Below are 20360 nucleotides of genomic sequence, written 5' to 3' on the forward strand. Positions count from 1 at the left end.
ACTATAGTGGCTCTAGTGGTAAAGAACCCACCTGTTAGTGCAAGAAACACAAGAATGTGTGTTTGATCCCTAGATGGGAAAGATCCCCTGGAGGAGGACATGGCAGCCCACTCCAGTGTTCTTGCCTAGACAATCCCATGGACAGAGGAGCCTGGCAGGCTGCAGTCCGTGGGGTCACAAAGAGTTGGACACAACTGAAGCGACTTAGCACATACTGAAGTGAGGTGCTGTTTGAACGTGGAATAGTAAGAGATATCAGGGCTTCAGAAATATGGCTGGTCCTTAAAATTGTAAGAAGAAAAGCAAAACAGTTTCTGATAAGTTTTTGATTTGGCTCCCTGCTTTTTTTTCTTTTCTTCCTCCCTCCCTCCTTCCCTCCCTCCCTCCATTCCTTTCCTTTTTTTTTCCTTTGCAAAACCCGGCAAAAACTAATACAGTGGGTTAGCACCCCTGCGGACCTCCCCCGCACCGCCCTCGCCCCCAGCATTTCTAACTAAACACAGATTTTTGCATACTGAATATTGGTTGTGGGAGTTCCCTGGCAGTCCAGTGGTTAGGACTCTGCTTTCACTTCAGGGGGCACAAGTTCTATCTCTGGGTCGGAGAAGTCCCTGCATGCTGCACAGCCAAGGGTACATAATAGTCAGCAAAGATACATATATTTGTTGAATGTTAAGTGAATATATGTCTCCTGTCATCTTTGCAGGCATGAGCCCAGGGGTATAATTATCGTTACAGCTCCAGTAGTTCCTTCTTGCAAGTAAACTGCATACCACAGATACTTGACAGGTGATTGTCTTTGTTGTCATAGATGTACATTTGATATTTTGGTCTGTGCCTTTCTCACTCTTCTTGAGTTGGGGCTACTTAGAAGATTTCTTAAAAATTTAAAGTACAATTGACTTGAATGTGGGTTTGAACTCCATAGGTCCCAGAGTAGATGCAACAGTACTATACAGTGCACTCTTGGTGGAATTCAGGGATGTGGAACCCTGGATGCAGATTTTCCACTGCATCAAGGGTTGATGGTGCGAACCTGCATGTTCCAAGGGACTGCTTAATTGTCGTTAACACAGTTTTTAAATATTTCTTGTCACAGATAGGAAGGGATTCAATTTTTCTTGTTTGTTGATTTGTTTAGATATTGCAGATAACCTGTAGCATGATATTAAAACATTATTATATGGGGAATTTAAAAAATTTTCCCTCACTAGGCTTAGGCTAATTGGTAAAGTTGCAACAGTTACTCAGAAACTACTATATGCTCTTTACTCTGAAAGCCATATAGTAGTAGGAAAGAACTTAGAACTTCAGGACTGGAAGGGGCCTTTAAAGATCCAGCTATCCTGAGACTCTGTTCTAAGAAATCCATCTTGGTGGTTTGTCAGCCTATGATAAGGAACTCTTGAAGCATACTGATGTCCACAGAGGTTAAGTGTCAGGATTCCTTTGGACAGTTTTCATCTGCCATTTAGACCATTGATTTGGTTAACGTTAGCATTGTCATATCAAACAGTGTACCAGGAGACACAGAATAACTAAACTTCCTTCCGTCTCCTCTAAAGAGCACTTTGTCTTTCAGAAATTTGTCTCCCCTATTTGGTATGAGGTGGATTGTATGGGGTTAGCCACAATGGATAGTCTTGGGTTGGTTTTTAAGTAAAACTAAAAGAAACTTAAATTTTCACCAAGAACTTTACTGAGCAAAGTATTCACCATTTTGTTCCAATACTTTCTGCCATTTTTTAGGCAACTTCATAATTCTGTCTTGCCAAAACTTTTTATCTTTTTGAGCAAAGAACTGCTCCAGGGGCATTATACAGTCTTGCAAAGAATTAAAACTTTTTCCATTAAGAGAATTTTTTAAAGACCAAAATAAATGGAAATCCAGTGGTGCAATGTCTGCTGAATACAGTGGATGAATCAGAATTTCCCAGCCAGACAGTAACAGTTTTTGGCCTGACATCAAAGAAACATGCGGTCTTGCATTATACTGATGGAAGATTATGCGTTTTCTGTTGACTAATTCTGGGCATTTTTTGTCGAGTGCATCTTTCAGTTGGTCTCATTGGGAGCAGTATTTGTTGAAATTAGTTGTTTGGTTTTCCGGAAGGAGCTCATAGTAGAGAACTCCCTTCCAATCCCACCATCTGCACAACTTCACCTTCTTTGGATGAAGACCAGCTTTTGGTGTGGTTGGTAGTGTTTCATTTTGCTTGCCCCACAGTCTCTTCCATTCCACATTATTGTACAGTATCCCCTTTTCGTTGCCCATCACAATTTATTTTAAAAATGGAACATCTTTGTTATGTTTCAATAAAGAATCACCTGTGGAAATACAGTCAAGATTTTTTTTGCTCAACTTATTTGGAACCCAAATATGAAAATGAATAGCATAACCGAACTGGAGCAAATGATTTCCAGTGCTTCATTTGGATATTTTGAGTATGTTGGCTATCTCCCACATGGTATAACGTTGATTGTTCTCAATAAATGCAGCTGTTACAATCCAATCCAGGAATTGTTTTGAATGATTTTAGAGAACTAAGCACTATAGAGCCGTCTTATGGAAAGAAAAAAAACCACACCAGTAATTGATTGATTTGAAGAGGATAATTTTGATAAGCCAGTTTTATTTAAATGGCCATGTGGAGGTAATGGGATCATAATATGAAGTTAGTGTACTGACAACAACCTTGTGCCCTGCACTGCTGTTTTGTTAGGCACATAGACACATGTAATTACCTTTGTAAGTGGTATGGGGTGAATTAAGTGGAGCAGCCATACGGCAGAAATGCTATGGTGATGCCATGAATTGCTGCTTGAAAGCACTGTAGCATAGTTGTTGATTATTAGGTAGCAAATAATTAAATCTGTTGAATGTATTACCTTTAGCAGTCAGACTGCTTACGTGCACAGACTACCATAATCTTTTATGGAACATTTACCCTCTGCTGGAGACAGTTTTAGGTACTTTTAGATATTATCTCAGTAAGACCCTGATGCTGGGAAAGATTGAGGGCAGGAGGAGAAGGGAACGACAGAAGATGAGATGGTTCGATGGCATCACTGACTGGATGGACATGGGTTTGGGTGAACTCCAGGAGTTGGTGATGGACAGGGAGGCCTGGTGTGCTGTGGTTCATGGCGTCACAAAGAGTTGGACACGACTGAGCAACTGAACTGAACTGAATCCTTAAAAAGTCTCTCCATGAAGTAGTTGGAGTTTTAGAGAACATTCATTCATAGTGGCTATGAGTTCATGATGAAAAGTTCAGTAGGTGAGCTATTAGCCAAATTGATTTTTAGTATAAAGAATTTATATTGAGACTGCTTTGAGCCAAAGTTCCATGTTTTGGGGTAGGCTCTCTGATTAAAGGGGGAAAAAAACACATTTTTTTCTTTTTTAATTGAAGAATAGATTTGGGACAGAGATCCTCATATCTAAGTCAGAATCACCCAGAATTTCAGAAAAGGTATCTGAAATCTGCCTTAGAGTTGGACAGTAGGGGAGCCAAGCTCTTCAGGACAATGGAGTAAGTGAAAGTCACTCAGTTGCATCCAACTCTTTGTGACACCATGGATTGTAGCCCACTGGGCTCATCTGTCCATGGAATTTTCCAGGCAAGAATGCTGGAGTGGTTTGCCATTCCCTTCTCCAGGGGATCTTCCTGACCCAGGGATAGAACCCAGGTCTCCTGCATTGCAGGCAGATTCTTTACCACCTGAGTCACCAGGGAAGCCCTTCAGGACAGCAGGAGATAGGGGAATTTGGGGGAATGCTTGGACAGCAACTTTGCTTCCTTACCCTATATGAGGATGTGGCCCTTTTGCTGCTAAGTTTGATTTAGGAATGAAGAACGCTGATTTTCAAGCATTACTTTATGTGGAATCATGGAGTGAGTACTTCCAAATGTTAAGCCTTTGGGACAGTGCAATAGCAAGAATTTCTCAGTTCAGTCAGGATTCTTGCTAGTGTGTGGCATGTGGAACCCACGGGTAGAGGAAAAGCCAAAGCAAAGATAAGCTGCATATGTGCCTTTTCTGTGGTTCTGTCTAACCACCTGGCTTTTATTAAGTTCTATAGCATTGGCTAAATAATTGGGAATTTTAAGGAAGTATGTATGTGTGTGTGTGTGTGTATGGTCTCTTTTAGCCAATCAATAACCTGATTTTATAAAGGTAGAAAGTACTGTGATTTTTTTTTTGCTTGAAAACAGGTTTTGTATACTCATTTTACATGGTTTAGGATTTGTAACATTAATCTATCCTGTTGATGAAGGCGAACAAACTCATCAGGGTCTAGCCCTTTCCAGATACATGAAGGACAGAAAGTATTCTCAGTCACTCTTCCTTTTTTTTTTTTTGCCTTGGCCTGCAGTTTTCTTGTTTTCATAGGAATATATATAAAGCATATAAAGTGGTGATGTCTAGCTTAGACTACAAAAGTCAATTAATGTACAATTAAAACCTTTTAGAAGAAAGGGGTCCCAGAGAAGAGTAATGGAGGTGAATTAACTCTTTAGAGGAAGTGTAAATTAAGGTAGTGTCAGCTGTTATGGACAAACTGGGAACCTAACTGCTATATTTAACACTGTTCTTACGAGAGAACAGTTTTGAATTCCAGGTTAGTGAATTTACAAATTACATTTTGGAACACAACCTATTTGTAATTAATTGAGATCTTTCTAAGCCAGCCTTCAAGCAGTCAGGCTGCTGCTGCTGCTGCTAAGTCGCTTCAGTCGTGTCCGACTCTGTGCAACCCCATAGACGGCAGCCCACCAGGCTCCCCCGTCCCTGGGATTCTCCAGGCAAGAACACTGGAGTGGGCTGCCATTTCCTTCTCCAATGCATGAAAGTGAAAAGGGAAAGTGAAGTCGCTCAGTCGTGTCCGACTCCTAGCGACCCCATGGACTGCAGCCCACCAGGCTCCTCCATGCATGGGATTTTCCAGGCAAGAGTACTGGAGTGGGGTGCCATTGTCTTCTCCTCAAGCAGTCATGGGTATACCTGAATTCCCATGGCTCTGGTTATCTTTTGTTTCTTTTTAGTTAATTTATGACCAAGAAATAATTTTGTGTTGCATTTTACTTGTTATGTGCGTAAATTGTGGCATGATAATTTTCTGCATACATTGTTATGGCAAAGGAGCAGGTAACCTCCTTTAGTTTGACACAGAAAGAAGAAAGTATTCCATATTTGTTAAATTTCTGATTTCTATTCATTCTGTGTTACCATTCCTCTCCTGCTTCCCTACTCTGCACAGCAACAAAGCAAAACAAAAACAAGAACCTTTTCTGGGCAATTTTGTAACCTTTTCTTTGGAACATGTACAAGTATGCTATGTGAAAAAAGCCCTTGCCACATATTACAATTAATAAGGGACAGTGATGACTCGCTCACGTATGTGTTGAGATGCTTTCAGAGTCGCTTAAGAGGTTAGCTATAATACTGATCATCCTAGCAAAGGGCATGTGAGAGTTTTAAAGGTATATTATAGGTATAAAGAAAATTCCTTGAGGTTCTTTAGTATTTCCATCTCTTGCTCAAATGTTTATTCTACAGAATGTAAACAGTAAAGAAAATAAACTAGATCCAGGCATTTCATAATCAGTGGTTAGCTACTGATGTAGTTCAGAATTAAGCAATCAGCACCGATTATAGAGTCATTTAGTGGAGAGCAAACCTGTAATTCTTTCTCTTCCTGAAACCAGCAGAGCCTGAAGCCACAAAGCTTGTCAGTAGATAAGATTAAAAATGTAACAGGCAATTTTGAATTCACCTGTTTGATTTGAGTGGAAGAACTTAATATTTGAAGACACTAAAAATAGTTATTTAAAATATATATGTAATTTGAACTTATCAGTATATTGTATTTTAAAGAAAATATTAACATAAAAATAATTCATTAGGTCACTGCAACACATTTGACTCAAGTTCTTACTGCTTTAAAAATGTATGTATTTAAAAAGTATCACTTCATTTTTATACATACACAGACTCGAATTATGCATACTTGAACTTAAAAATAGTAAATAAACCAATAGTACTCTTGAACTTTCCAGGCAGTTGTACGTCTTAACTAAGAACCAGCTGTAAAATTATTGCTATAAGCTTGTTTGACAACAGGAGTCAAATAGTTTAAAATAGTTGACTGCCACTACTTACGTACCTGGTACTGTTTACAGCTCTGGACCAAACAATGAAGAAAACATACTGAAATGTTGATTGTTGTGGCTTTCAATTTCTAGAGGAGATAGTAAAGGAACACAAAATATAAAGTGTGTCAGATGCTGATTAGTGTCTGGGAGAAAAGTGAAGCAGTAAGAAACATAGCTGCTATTTTAAATAGAGTGATCAGCAGAAAGTCTCACTGATTACAGTGGCATCTGACGGAGATGTGTGGGAAAAACTGGGGGCATGACTGTCAGAAGAGCATACCAGGAAGGGAGAAGAGTAAACGCAAAGGCTCTTGAGGTGGAGAGTGCTTGTTGACCTGATGAAGGATGAGTGTGCCTGGAGCCGAGTGAGTGTGAAGAGGAGTAGGGGTGAAGTTGGGGTAGGGCGTGCATGGGGGTGGGGTGCATCCACATAGAGTATTGAAGACAAAGTAGGGCTTTCCTCTGAGTTGGGAAGCCATTGAAGGGTTCTGAGCAGAGGCATGAGGTGACCTTTAAAGGATCCCTCTAGCTACCCTGTGGAGAGCAGATTGGTTGGGGCTGGGATGGGGAGGGACAGTGCAGAGGCAAGGAAGTGGTTGTAATGATCTAGGTGAATGCTGATGGTGGCTTGGATTTGATTGGTATGGTGATAAGTGGTCATATTGTACATACAGTTTTGAAGGTAGGAGTTGGCTGCTTGGATGTAGATTATGAGAGAACCAATATAAAACAAAAATTTAAGTATGTTTATAGGAAATTGCTTTTTGAAATTGCTCAATTATTTTATTAAAGAATAATTTGAGGAATCTAGATACTAAGAGATACTGTGTTTTGTTATTGTGTTTTCAGTTCCTTTTGCACATTTTATCTGTGAGTCTATTTGTGTAGCCCCAATTATGGATCAGATTTCTATATATGAAGGTATAAAAAGATCAATTTCAGGATTAGAGTACAGTGTACTGCTGCTGCCACCTAATGTTTATAGCCCTTCATTTATGTAATTACAATAACTGGTTATGTATAGCTTTAATATTGGTTTGAAACAGAATGTTAACAGATTAATTGAGGCTTACTTAATTGCTTTCCTATTAAGTTCCTGGTATGGATCTTTAATATGATAATTGAATTCTCTAGAAATAAGGTTGTAGATTGAAGATTAGTTTTATTGGCATCTTGATCTCTGTATTGAATTCAGTTGAACAAATATTTATTTGTTGTGCTCAGCCCTGTCATCTCTCTGCAGTCATGATTATTATGTTCTATTGGACAGGGAACAGATTTTGTTTTTTGTTCTTTTGAGTAAGCAAATAATGAAATAATTCGTGATTGAAGGAGACAGACCTTGTAGTACCTATAGTACCTGCAGCTTAACAGTCAAGCAAAGCGAGTAGACATTTAAAATTTAATTAGATAAAATGTTATGATTATGTCATTTTAGACATTTTTCTTGCTGCTTAGGAATAATGTTAGTTAGAACCCCCCCCCCCCACCCCCCACTGAAATAATTTAAGAAGTTACAGGAATAGCATTGGTACTGTGATACTCTTCAAGTCAGGGCTGAATCAGGCTTTTGCTGCTGCATGAGAGATATTTAACATGAGGGATGACCAATTGTAATTGAAGGTTATGGTCTTAAACCAATTTTAATAATTGTCTGCTTTTCTGGATCATTTTTTGTGATTAAATGAGTATGTGATGGCTTGCTATCTTAAATATGCCTTTCTTCAGGTACCTGCTATATATATATATATAACACCTCAAAGATATCAATATTTCATAAGGGATGAAATAATTTTTGTTTACATGCATATAGCATATCCAGAAGACTTACTCATTTGTTAGTATCAAATCAGAGCTCTAAAGATGCTGCTGGAAGAAACAAAAAGAGTTCATTCACCATTAAGGAACTCTGAAGATGGATTTGACAGATACTTATTGAATGTTTACAGTATACCAGGGAATGTTCTGAGCCCTGGGGATATAGCTTTGAAACAAAGCATAGAAATCTTTGCTTTCATTAAGCTTACATTCTAGTAGGAGATGGGATAAGGAATCAGACAATGTACACATGTAAATATATAGCATGTCAGATGGTGGTAAGTGCTCTGGAGGAAGATAAAGCGAGATGAGGAGGACAGAGTATGCTGGCGAAAAAAAGGAGGATATGCTTTTTGCTCACTTTATGCAAATTTTCCTCTTCAGATAATTTTGTTCCTAGGCAAGTTATAAAAAGAAAGTACACTTAAAATTGAAAGTACACTTAAATGTCCTATCTGCCTTGGAAACTGGAACAGTTCACATCCAGCGATTCATCTAGTAAATGCTCAGCAAGCACATATTACCTTGTCCTGCTGCTGCTAAGTCGCTTCAGTCGTGTTCGACTCTGTGCGACCCCACAGACAGCAGCCCACCAAGCTCCTCCGTCTCTGGGATTCTCCAGGCAAGAACACTGGAGTGGGCTGCCATTTCTTTCTCCAATGCAGGAAAGTGAAAAGTGAAAGTGAAGTCTTTCAGTCGTGTCTGACCCTCAGGGACCCCATGCACTGCAGCCCACCAGGCTCCTCTGTCCATGGGATTTTCCAGGCAAGAGTACTGGAGTGGGGTGCCATTGCCTTCTCCTACCTTGTCCTACCTACTCTATGAAACAAAGGAGATAAAAGACACATTCTCTACCCTTAAGGAGTTTAAAACCAGATTGGAAAGATATTTTTTAAAAAAACAACACATTGTGGTAACTTGTAGGAGAGTCATTTATCTCTTCTTTTAAAAAAAAATGAGTAGGTATAAGAAAGAATTTTAGGTTTGACTTTACATGACAAACTATTTCACTTATGAACTGGGACCCCTTGGTGGAATTATAATACTGACTGCTGAAAATCAGTGTTTTCTCTAGATATCATGATGTCTTTATTTGAAAAAAGAATCTGCATTATGATTCATTGTTTCCTGCTGAGTGTAGTTTGGAAAACCTACCAAGTTTTCACCAATCCATCATTGAATCACCTTGTGATTTATCTTTTAGTTTATGTAATAGATAAAATAGGTAAAATATAGGACACTATATAAGTTCCTGGTTTTCAAACTTTGAAATGCTGGCTGGGTTAAAATTTGAGAAATATGCTCTATGATCTTGGTTCAAAGGCCCTTGGTTAAACAGCGTGAGAGGCTGGCATATCAGAAGCTCAGTTTGTCATCTGTAGCCCACTCATTTCTTGACCTCTGTTAACACTAAGGTGGCAATGGTAGATTCAGAGAATCAGAAATATTTCTCAACTATATTATGGTTTTGTGGTGTCCTCCATTAATCAAATGTATTAATTGCTCTGATTTTCAGTAGTTACTAATAAAGTGGGCATTTAAGGGTAGTTTGATTTGAAAATATTGGTTCTTTCCTCTTTTCTTATGTAATAAAACATCCTAAGGCAGAGATTTTAGTTGTCTTAAGACACCTTTAACTGTAGTGCCTTAGATCATTGGTTAAACAGAACAGAATGAAGGAAATACTATAGAATAAAATTTTCACACCTTTCACATCTTTCTGATAGGTCACAATATTGCAGATGTATTTTGAAGACATACGACTTGACCAAGGTCAGACATGTGTAAGCTGACCTTCCCCAGATCCATCCTGATGGACAAAGACAGATCTTTGGTATAGGAAGACAGTAGTTTAACTCAGCAACTGCCTCACTGAATCATAAAATTCTGAAAAGACACTGTAGCTCTGGGAGCATTCTAGCTTGGCCTTTGCTTTTCCTGCAGATTAGGGGGTTGACAGACAACAGGAACCACTCAAGGAATCTTTGGTTCTTTCCCTTTCTTTATAGTCTTTTCCCTGTCAGCCTTCTATGTCATTGCTATCCAGTCTCTATCCTGAACTCAGCTCTTCCAGGCTTTATATGAACACCACCAGCAAACCTTTATGTTTAAAAAGAATACTTGAAAACCATGAAAATTATTACTGTTTTCTAAGTGTAGGCTATACATACCTATAGAATGGGGATTATGTTTTATAAAATTTAATAATTGCAATTGTGTCTTTTGTAAGTAGATCTTTTTAGACTTTAACAGCTATAAAATTTTAATGGCTTATTCTTGTCTGTATTCTTTACTCAAAGGAGAGCTATTTCAGAATGTTTGTAGACTCAAAAAATAGTCTAAATGGAGGCACCCAGTGCTATTTGGGTGCATTGTGTTTCTTAATCTTCAACATATATAAGAATGTACTTGGGAAGCTTGTTACTAGATTCTCAAGACCATTTCCCTGAGACGTTAGTGTAATTTGGGGTACCTGAGAATTTCTAACACACACACTCCTATGACTCTGATATTTCAAAGGCCCATGCTTTGATTAACTCTGGTTAATCAAGTCAGAATTTTTGAATTATGGTTCCTTCATTAGTTCTTGTGGCCTTGAGACGATTACATAATTACTGTTAACCTCAGTTTCCTTATCCGTAAGATGGAGATTACCACAGAGTGAATTTTGTGCCTGGAATGTAAATTATCACCTAGTGAATGATAGCTGCTGCCATCGTCACCATCATCATAGCACCTGTGGCAACATTGTCATCTCCTCATCAGCCATCTTAGCGACAGAAATGCAGGGAATAGCTAACAGTGTTAGGAAGCATGCCGAGGTGTGGTGTAGACATTATGTGGGAGTTTAGAGGTACTGAAAAGTATTTGTGCTGGAGTGGTCTGGGATGTTTATACAGAGAGGTGGTACTTGAATTAGACTTTGAAGAATGAAAAATATTTAGTCAAGTAGAGACATATTGGAAGGAGAAGACTATTTTCTTAAAACACAGAATTATTTCAAAATAACTATTGGTTATTTGCCATTGATTTACCTCAGTTCCCTTCTATTTATGCTAACTTAAAATAATTGACATAGATCAGCTGGGATCTTAAGTTTATTCAGGAAAATAAAATGTTGATGAAAATGAACATATAACATGTGTCTACTGAATGATGTGAAAGTCACAGATGTATAATACATTCATACATTATGTATGGCAGCATTTTATTATGATTTTAGAGACAGCGTGACTAATTCAAAAATAAATCCCTTATAGCATATATAATTATAAAACCTTAAACTGTAAAAATTTTACGGGTTAAATGTAACCATCAAAACTATATGACCAGTAAAAATACAGAGTAACATCATAGCATTTTATGCTACCTGATGTTTACTTGAATATAACTTTCTGTAAGAGTTTGGTACTGTCTGTTTTGAAAGAGATCTGTTAATTTTGGCTTGCCTGTTTTGTGAATGGTGTGATGACTCAGTTCTTCCACCAATTCCTCCTGCTGGAACTTGTGTAAAACTTTCCTTTGCACAGTTTCCTGGAGCTTCATTAGGCCCTCATGTGGTGTGACTACATCTAGCGCATTTGTATGTGAGTGTATATACACACATAGACTAAGTCTTGTACTTTTCTCATTAGACCTCAATGGAGGACTTACAGGTGTAAATGCATGCACACAGAAATTGTGTGGTGGCATTCAGTTGACCCAAATAAACATTAATTTTAAAAGATTATTTAATTTTGTAGAGAACTTAAGGGTTTTCTAGAGACCCAGTTTTGAGAGACACTGAGTGTATGCATGGTAGACCTAAAGGAATCATGGTGTTTAGTTTAATTTCCACATTTAACATCAGGAAACACAGCAGCCAAAGGGATCTTTGAAAGAATGTCTTACTTAAAGCATTACAGTGACTTCCTTGTACAGTGAAGATAATTTCTGAATAACTCATCAAGGCGTACAAAATTCTGCATCATCTAGCCTTTGCCACGTGCTTGACGTCTCTCATGCCTCCAGGTTCCTTCCTGCTTTAGGACTTAATACTCGTTCTCCCTTTTGGGACAGCTTTTTCTTAACATGCTCATTAGCCTGACTGCCTGATAGCATTTGTTTCTCATAACAAATGCTACCTCTGCTACCTCCTTGTAGTGGGCTTCCCCTTATCATTTGCTCCAGTTATCTGCTGCTGCATAACAAACCACCCTCTACTTGGTGGTGTAAACAATAACCTTTTTTTTTTTTTAACTTTAAAATGCTCACAGATTCTTTGATCAATAATTTGGGCAGGGCATATAGTAGATCGGTTTTACCTCTGAGTCATGGTGTCTGGGGCCTCAGCTGGGAGAACTGGAACACCTGAATGGCTGGGTGCTAGAATTGCCTGGCTGTGTCTTTACTCATCTGTCTGAATACCACCCCAGTGTTCCATTACATCATAATATTTCTCATAAAAATGTCCTATATTAATATGTAATACTGTAAATTACAAATTTCCTATTTTGTTTCACTGAATCTCTACATCTTTGTTTATATTGTACTTGGTAATGAAATCAGAACCTTTAAAATCTAATATTTTCACTGTCAGTATGCTACCTTAATGATTTGTCGCCCAGCAATAAATCATCCAGATCATGTTATATAGCAAGACTAGGGTGAGTACTGTAAGAGCTTTGTTTTTGTGAATGAAGTACTGAATCTACTCTGCCTAGGATGCTGATTGCACTGGATAAGTTATTTAATGGCAAAAAACCCCCCACAAACCCAGCTATTTTTTTATACCCATTGATTCTGTGGCTCAGAACTCCAGACATAACAGGGGCTACTAGTTTGTGCTCCAGGATGTCTGAGGACTCCCAGTATGACTCCAAGACTAAAAGTGACTCTGTGGCAAGGACCTGATAGTCTCTGGGGATATCTTTCTTACATAGCCGGTGGCTGGTGCTATCTATTGGCTAGAACTTCAGCCAAGATAGCCAGAACAGCCACCTGTGGCTTCTCCATGTGAACTGGGTTTCCATACAGCTAGGTGGTTGGATTCTAAAAATGAGCATTCCAAGAGGCAGGACATGGAGACTGCCAGTTTTTGAAGCTTTGAACCCGGAGACTAGCATAGTGTCACTCTGGCCAAATTTTGTGTGTTGAGGCACTCACAGAGAGCCATCTAGATTTAGGGGAGGTGACGTACTCCCTATTACTTGATGAGAAGAGTGACAGTGTCACAATGTAAAAAGAACAGCTCAGCTGGTAAAGAATCTGCCTGTAAGTGGAAGGCCCCTGGTTCGATTCCTGGGTCAGGAGGATCCGCTGGAGAAGGGATATGCTACCCACTCCAATATTCTTGGGCTTTCCTGGTGGCTCAGATGTAAAGAATCCACCTGCAATGTGGGAGACCTGGGTTTGATCTCTGGGTTGGGAAGATCCCCTGGAGGAGGGCATGGCAATCCACTCCAGTATTCTTGCCTGGAGCATCCCCATGGACAGAGGAGCCTGATGGGCTACCAGTCCATGGGTTGCAAAGAGTTGGACATGGCTGAGTGACTAAGCACAGCACAGGACGGAATATATTGTGTCAGCCATCTTTGGAAAACACATGGTATCTGGCTGGGTGAGCTGTGGTGTTGAGGGCCTGTCTGTCTGTATCTGAGGGTCGCATGATCTTGGAGCCAGTTTTGAGCAGAGCATGAGTTTCACTACCAGCTTGGTCTGTAGTCATCCTGGATCAAGTGCTTCTCCATGCTTATGCATTTCCCACCTTGTTAGGAGTTCCTGTTTCTACTCTTAGATTGAGCCTTTGCATTTGTAGAGGGAAGCCGAGGGTTGGACTTTAAGGCAGTGCTGACTGGCAGGGTGAGTGTTCCAGGGTAAAGTGCTATGTTTTATGGATGCCCTTCAAGAATTTGAAACCAAAGACTGCTTGTGTAGTGACCTGCCAGAAATCAATTCTGGTTTTGTTCATTATTGTTAATGGCCTCTGCTAGTTGAGGGAAAAGTTGCCCCTTCACTCATGTCCTCCTTTCAAATTACCAAGGAGTTTTCTTTTTGTGGCAATATTATCATTAGTAAATCCAGCTTACTCATCGTTTTCAAAAATCTCTAGTTTCAAAAATTCATTCCTAATCAAAGAATTGCAACTGTGTAGTAAGTAATGTCGGAGAAGGCAATGGCACCCCACTCCAGTACTCTTGCCTGGAAAATCCCATGGACGGAGGAGCCTGGAAGGCTGCAGTCCATGGGGTCCCTGAGGGTCGGACACGACTGAGTGACTTCATTTTCACTTTTCACTTTGATGCATTGGAGAAGGAAATGGCAACCCACTCCAGTGTGATTGCCTTGAGAATCCCAGGGACGGGGGAGCCTGGTGGGCTGCTGTCTATGGGGTCGCACAGAGTTGGACATGACTGAGGCGACTTAGCAGCAGCAGCAGTAAGTAATGTTGAGTTCATTTCCCCTGGTTAGTCTGTTCCTCTCATCATCCCTCTACCCCACCCCCACTTTTAGTCCTCCTTTTTTGCTCAGTAGTGAAATTGCAGAAAAAGTAGGCAGACAGAAAATGAGGAGAAAGAAAACTGCATTTCCTTGTGCAAATAGCATCCTTAATTTGATTATAGGACTTTACTCCAAGTGCTAATATTGTGTAGTATCATAAAATAATATTTTAAAAGAGATTTTGTGCTTTAGACTTAGAGAAGAGCATTACATTAGAGGTGCCGCAAAAATGACAAACTAATCCTCTCCCAAATAACTTGAGTACGTTTGGCAGGTTCCAGTGATGTACAAGTAAAATAAGATGGTCATACTGAATTCAGTACCCATGTTTTTCAAATGTGTCTACACTTGGATTTTGACTATATACATGCACACACATTTGTGTGTGTGTGCACAGATACGACTTTTTTAACCAGAACGTGAAACCTGGAGAGTTTCATCTCTGAGCATCTGTTAAAGTTGACAATTCTGTAAATCGGTGCCCGACATAATGAAGAATTTATTTGAGGAGGATTTGTGACGAAAGTACTGTCAGTATCATTTGTATATAGTGTTGTATCAGAGCTATGATTTTCTTCCTGTTTTGCAGAGAGAATACACTTCTCATACTTGTTAATGGAAGTTGCCTTTTCATTTCCCTTCATAACCTGGTGAACAATTTAGCCACCAAATCTCTAGATGGCCTTTCCTCTTCATCGTAATATGTGCTTAGCGGATCCACACTATATAGATTATGTTTAAGTATTTTGTGTATGCTTTCCATGAATAAACACTCCGCTTTCCTTGTATTCTCTCCCTCCACTCCAAAGTAAACATTAGAATTGAAACCCCACTCCAGTACTCCTGCCTGGAAAATCCCATGGATGGAGGAGCCTGGAAGGCTGCAGTCCATGGGGTCGCTGAGGGTCGGACACGACTGAGCAACTTCACTTTCACGCATTGGAGAAGGGAAATGGCAACCCACTCCAGTGTTCTTGCCTGGAGAACCCCAGGGACGGGGGAGCCTGGTGGGCTGCCGTCTATGGGGTCGCACACAGTCGGACACAACTGAAGCGACTTAGCAGCAGTAGCAGCAGCAGCATTTGTAGACTGTCTTCTCAACGAGGTGGTGGTGTTGTCCCCCAGGGGACATTTAGCAGTGTTTAGATACGTTTTTGGTTGTCACCACTGGGGGGTAGGGTGCTGTTGCCATCTACTGGGTAGAGGCCAGGGGTGATGCTAACCATCCATTAACCAGGGATAATGCACAGGACAGCTCCCTACAGCAAGGAATTATTTGACACAAACTTCAGTATCACCCTGGTTGTGAAACCTGAAAATTAGGCCCACAATGTGTATACATATATTTCTAGTTAACCTGGTCATGAGGCTCTAATAACTTTTTGAGCAATATATGGTTTTCATATTTTTTAAGTAAAAAGTGTTGCTTTAAGTATATTTGTTCTTTCCTGTTTGTTCTGTTTAGTTCTTAGCTTGCCCAGTGTTTAATTTCTTCCTTTTTTCAAGATGGCGTAGATACTTGCAGAGAGCTTACATTGTACAATGATCCGCATATATTCAACACCTACAGACTGTCAAAGGACTGCATGCAGCTACTTACCGAATGCCAGGATTGCTTGCATTGTCTGTTGTAGGACTTCTGTAGTCACTAAATTATCAGTCCCCATACAGTACATCACAGGAAGTTGGCAGATATAGTGATCCATCTGTTATCACACCCATCAAGTGCATTGGCTCAGAGGGAAATGGCTGCAGATTGGAGCTCAGTGTGTGCGAGTTGTGAGATTCCAAGATGCTTATCATTCTTTCCAGAAAGTCCTTTCTGGCCTTTAGATGAGCTTCACTTGCTCATTTCTAAAACCAACTTTCAGTTTATTATATCATTACCTTTTCATTAGTGTTTTCAGAAAAAACTGGATATGTAATCTGATATTTTGCTGAAAATAAGGTTTCAAATATCATCATCTTTCCTCACCAGGGAAATTCTTGGTCAGATTGTCATAGAAAATGAGCAGTGGAAAATTGAAACTGCACAATCTGGAGTTCTATTTTTAAAATAGTTGTTTTTAACCTGAACTAAAGTAAAGCAAGTGTAAAAACATTTTTCTGTTATTCCATTGTGGCCAAAAAATTTTTTTCCCCTTAAACTTATGTAAGTATGATCACCTTCAAGGAAAGAGGTTGTGATTTTCATTGCTAATAAGAGATGTTTAGGCAGTTTCTTGTGAATTTAAGAAACCTGTTTGTTTCCTGAAAAGTCTTAGATATTTATGAAACCAAGATCACTTACATTTTCTGAGATCCTTTAGACAAAAGCATTGATGCTGCCTTTCATGGTGCTTTGAAGTTTCAGTGACTACCCTGAAGGTAAATGGGCATGTGCTTATGCTTCCTATCTTGTGAATAGTCTTATTTATACAGTTTTTCCCTTGGCAAGGCATAATGTCTGGTTTGGGGAGGCAGAAATCCACTTCCAAATTACTGTCGTGTATTATATGTTTTTGACTTAATTTGAGTTCACCTTCAAAAGGGCAAAATGGTCAGAGAAAAAAATTAAACAGGACAGCATATGACTAATTGAAAGTTAAAAGGAGCCTTAGTTTTTCCAGACTGCAAGATACAAAATGAATGTGAACAGTGAATAGTTGTCTAGTCAATTTAAAAGAGCCATTGTGTTTCAGTTTCTTCTCTATGTACCTTCATTTGTAAACATCTCTGCGGAAAATGGGATTTTTAATAACTAGCTCAAAGTGTAATATTTGAATTATCTTCAAATAGATAAAAGAAATCTTTTAAATATCATCTCTCAAATTGAGAATTTACTATTGGTAAAGTGGTTAAGTTATACTTAAAAATTTAGTTAAAATTTTGTTTGAGAATCACAAAATTTGGTGTCCATGAATAAACCAGGGGTAGGTTGAGAATAATGCTACTGAAGGTAACTTCAGAAAACCGTATAACATTGCCAAAACTTACAGAGAAATGGATTCTACCAAAATACCAAAAATTTGGTATTTTTCTACCAAAAAAAATTTTTTTTGCATTCTTTCCCGCCCCCGCACCCCCCCCCCCAAAAAAAAAAACATGTTCCCGTGGCCTTTACAGATGTAGCTCAGATAACTATAGAGAGACTTTTGGCTTATACCTTATAGACCGAAACAATTAACACGTTTATATATAGTTATATCAACATATAATGTGAATTTAAGGTTGCTAAATAATTGTGTAACTTTATTTTCTAAATTTGATGAATATGACTGATAGAAATTAGAGGACATTATAAATTTATAGTGACAAAGAGTCCTTATTAATAATAACAATACTAATAGCAACCATCTATAGTTGATTACTAGCATCAGTTATGCTGAGGAAAGATGATGAGTTAATTTTGTTTCTAAATGTTCCTTATTGGGGTGGAAGTTTTATAACTTAGAGTTATCTGATTTTAACACAAAAAACATATAGGCTCACGTCCTTATATGAACTGCTTTAAATTGTGATAGTTTATTGCCATTATTTTAAAGCATTGTAATTTAACTTAATTCAATTGATTTTTCCCCTCAAGAATCCTTCTCGTTAGTCATTCTAATCTTGTTAATGATCATGGGTTCATATAAAATCTTATTTGCATCACATCTTTCATTTATACTTGATTCTTTAGAAATGTTTTTGTGCTTTAATTATGACCCTATTTGGTTTCCATGGAAACTGTATAAAACCACAACTCTTAGAATGTGTACAACTTGCCTTAAATCATCAGTAGAAATAAAGATAAGCGTTCTATGAAAGTGTCTGTTATGCATAGTGTTAAAAACCTTAGACTCATTCTATACCGTGCTACCATATTGTATATAATTCCCTTGTCTGAAAAGCTGAGTGACATTAAATTGTCTTTGGGTGATGGGTTGCCTTTTGTTCCACTTTGAATGTTTTTATTTTTAAAGTAATTTTATTTATTTGTTTATTTTGGGCTGGGCTGGGTCTTTGTTGCTTAACGTAGGCTTTCTCTAGTTGAAGCGAGCTGGGGCTACTCTTTGTTGAAGTGTGAGGGCTCATTGGTGAACTTCTCATTGTGGTGGCTTCTCGCTGCAGAGCATACGTTCTCGGTGCTCGAGCTTTAGTAGTTGGGGCATGCAGGCTTAGAAGTTGGGGCTTGTGGGCTGTAGGGCACAGTCTCAGTAGTTGTGGCACATGGACTTAGTTACTCGTCAGCATGTGGGACCTTCCCAGACCAGGGTTCGAACCTGTGTTCCTGCATCGGCAAGCGGATTCTTATCCACTGCGCCAACAGAGAAGTTCTGAATGTGTTGGGTTTTTTGAGGTCACAGTGTATGATATCGTAAGTACACAAGTATTGACATTCCCCTTGTGCATTTTGGAAGTGGCATTGTTCTGTGTGGATAAAAGACAGTAAATGAATGAATAATTTCATATGATCATGTGTTACAGTGCAAATGGTGAAAAAATGAGTGACTAGGAAAGGATAGGGGTACTTTAGGTAAGGGGGTTATTTAGCAAAAAGCTTGTGGGAGGAAATGACATTTTGGGTTGAGATTTGAGATCTGAACCCAGCCAGACATGCAGTCCCAGGGGAAAGTAAGGGCAAAAACCTCCAACCTCCCTTGTTGCAGAAACAGAAGGTCAGTGGTGTTGAAACTGGTAAGCTCATGGGAGATGAAAGAGATAGTTAGAGATGAGATCAGATGGAACTTTGTAGGCTGTGGTAATGAGCTTAAATAGATTATTAATGTCACGTGAAGCCATTGGAGTAGAGTTTGAAACAGAAGAACGCAATGGTGTGATTTAAGTTTTGGAAAGATCACCTTGGCTTTATCACGAAAAGTGGGCTTAGAATACCAAGAGTGAAAACAATGAGAGCGGTTTAGAAGTTTTTGCTTCTTGATGAAGCTGCATTGTAAAGGAAACGTAACAACAGTATATGTACTTTACAGAGTATATGCCATGCCTTCCTCCAGGGGATCTTCAGGACCCAGGGATGGAACCCCAGTCTCTTAGGTCTCCTGCGTTGGCAGGCAGGGTCTTTACCACTAGCGCCACCTGGGAAGCCCAACAAAGTGTTAGTTTATGTTTTGTCCAGATAATATCTGTTCCATGTTTACTGCATTTTATTTTTAGGCTATTTTCTTTATTATCTGATAAATATTTGATTTGCTAAGCCCTTTAGGAATGCATATTTTAGTTAAGATATTTACTTTTATTTTAAGGAGCGTATCCATGTACTTGGGCTTCCCAAGTGGCGCAGTGGTAAAGAATCTGTCTGCCAGCATAGGAGACACAAGAGACTTGGGTTGGAGCCCTGGCCTGGGAAGATCCCCTGGAGTGGGAAATGGCAACCTGCTCCAGTACTGTTTCTTGCCTGGGAAATCCCATGAACAGAGGAGCCTGATTGGGGTCACAAAGAGTTGGACGCAACTGAGTATGCCTGCAAGTGTGTACTTAAATTTAAAATTTATAGCAATGACTATGTTCTTTTATTCCATTTTAAGATATTTGGACATGCATTCTTAAAAGTTGTGATTATAGTATATATGCAATTAAAATTTAATCTTCTTTATTCCATATATATTTTTTATGTTTTAGGAGCATAGTTGAACACATACTTTAAAATTGTGAGCTATGATAGAGAATTACATTCAAGATAAATGAATTATTCTACAAAAACATCTAATATATAGCTCCTGAGAAATTTTACCCGCACTCCAAAAGCTTTTTGAGTTTGTTTTTCATTATCAAAACTCTCTTCTTTTCCCTTCAGTGATAAATGGTCATTATGGTAACTTTTAATTGTACTTTATAATAGCAGGTTTTAAAAACTGGAAAGGAGATTCATCATGGACAAACACCAGTTGACGAAGTAAATATTAATACTGTGTTTTCAGA

At 38.9% G+C, this 20360-nt stretch overlaps 1 protein-coding gene across 5 annotated transcripts in view; it reads left to right on the plus strand.

Moving 5' to 3' along the window:
* The window catches only part of MED13L (mediator complex subunit 13L), a 280536-nt gene that overhangs the window by 110819 nt on the left and 149357 nt on the right, over positions 1-20360 (plus strand). The window contains exon 1 of one of the 5 annotated variants that reach the window (XM_055550355.1): positions 628-789. The exons of the other annotated variants lie outside the window; for them this stretch is intronic. The gene's annotated coding sequence lies outside the window, so the exon portion shown is untranslated. Of the gene's footprint in view, positions 1-627; positions 790-20360 lie in introns of those variants that run through there. 5 annotated transcript variants of the gene reach the window in all.

This window comes from Bubalus kerabau, chromosome 16, assembly GCF_029407905.1.
Source record: "Bubalus kerabau isolate K-KA32 ecotype Philippines breed swamp buffalo chromosome 16, PCC_UOA_SB_1v2, whole genome shotgun sequence".
In the NCBI taxonomy this organism is placed as follows: Eukaryota; Metazoa; Chordata; class Mammalia; order Artiodactyla; family Bovidae; genus Bubalus; species Bubalus kerabau.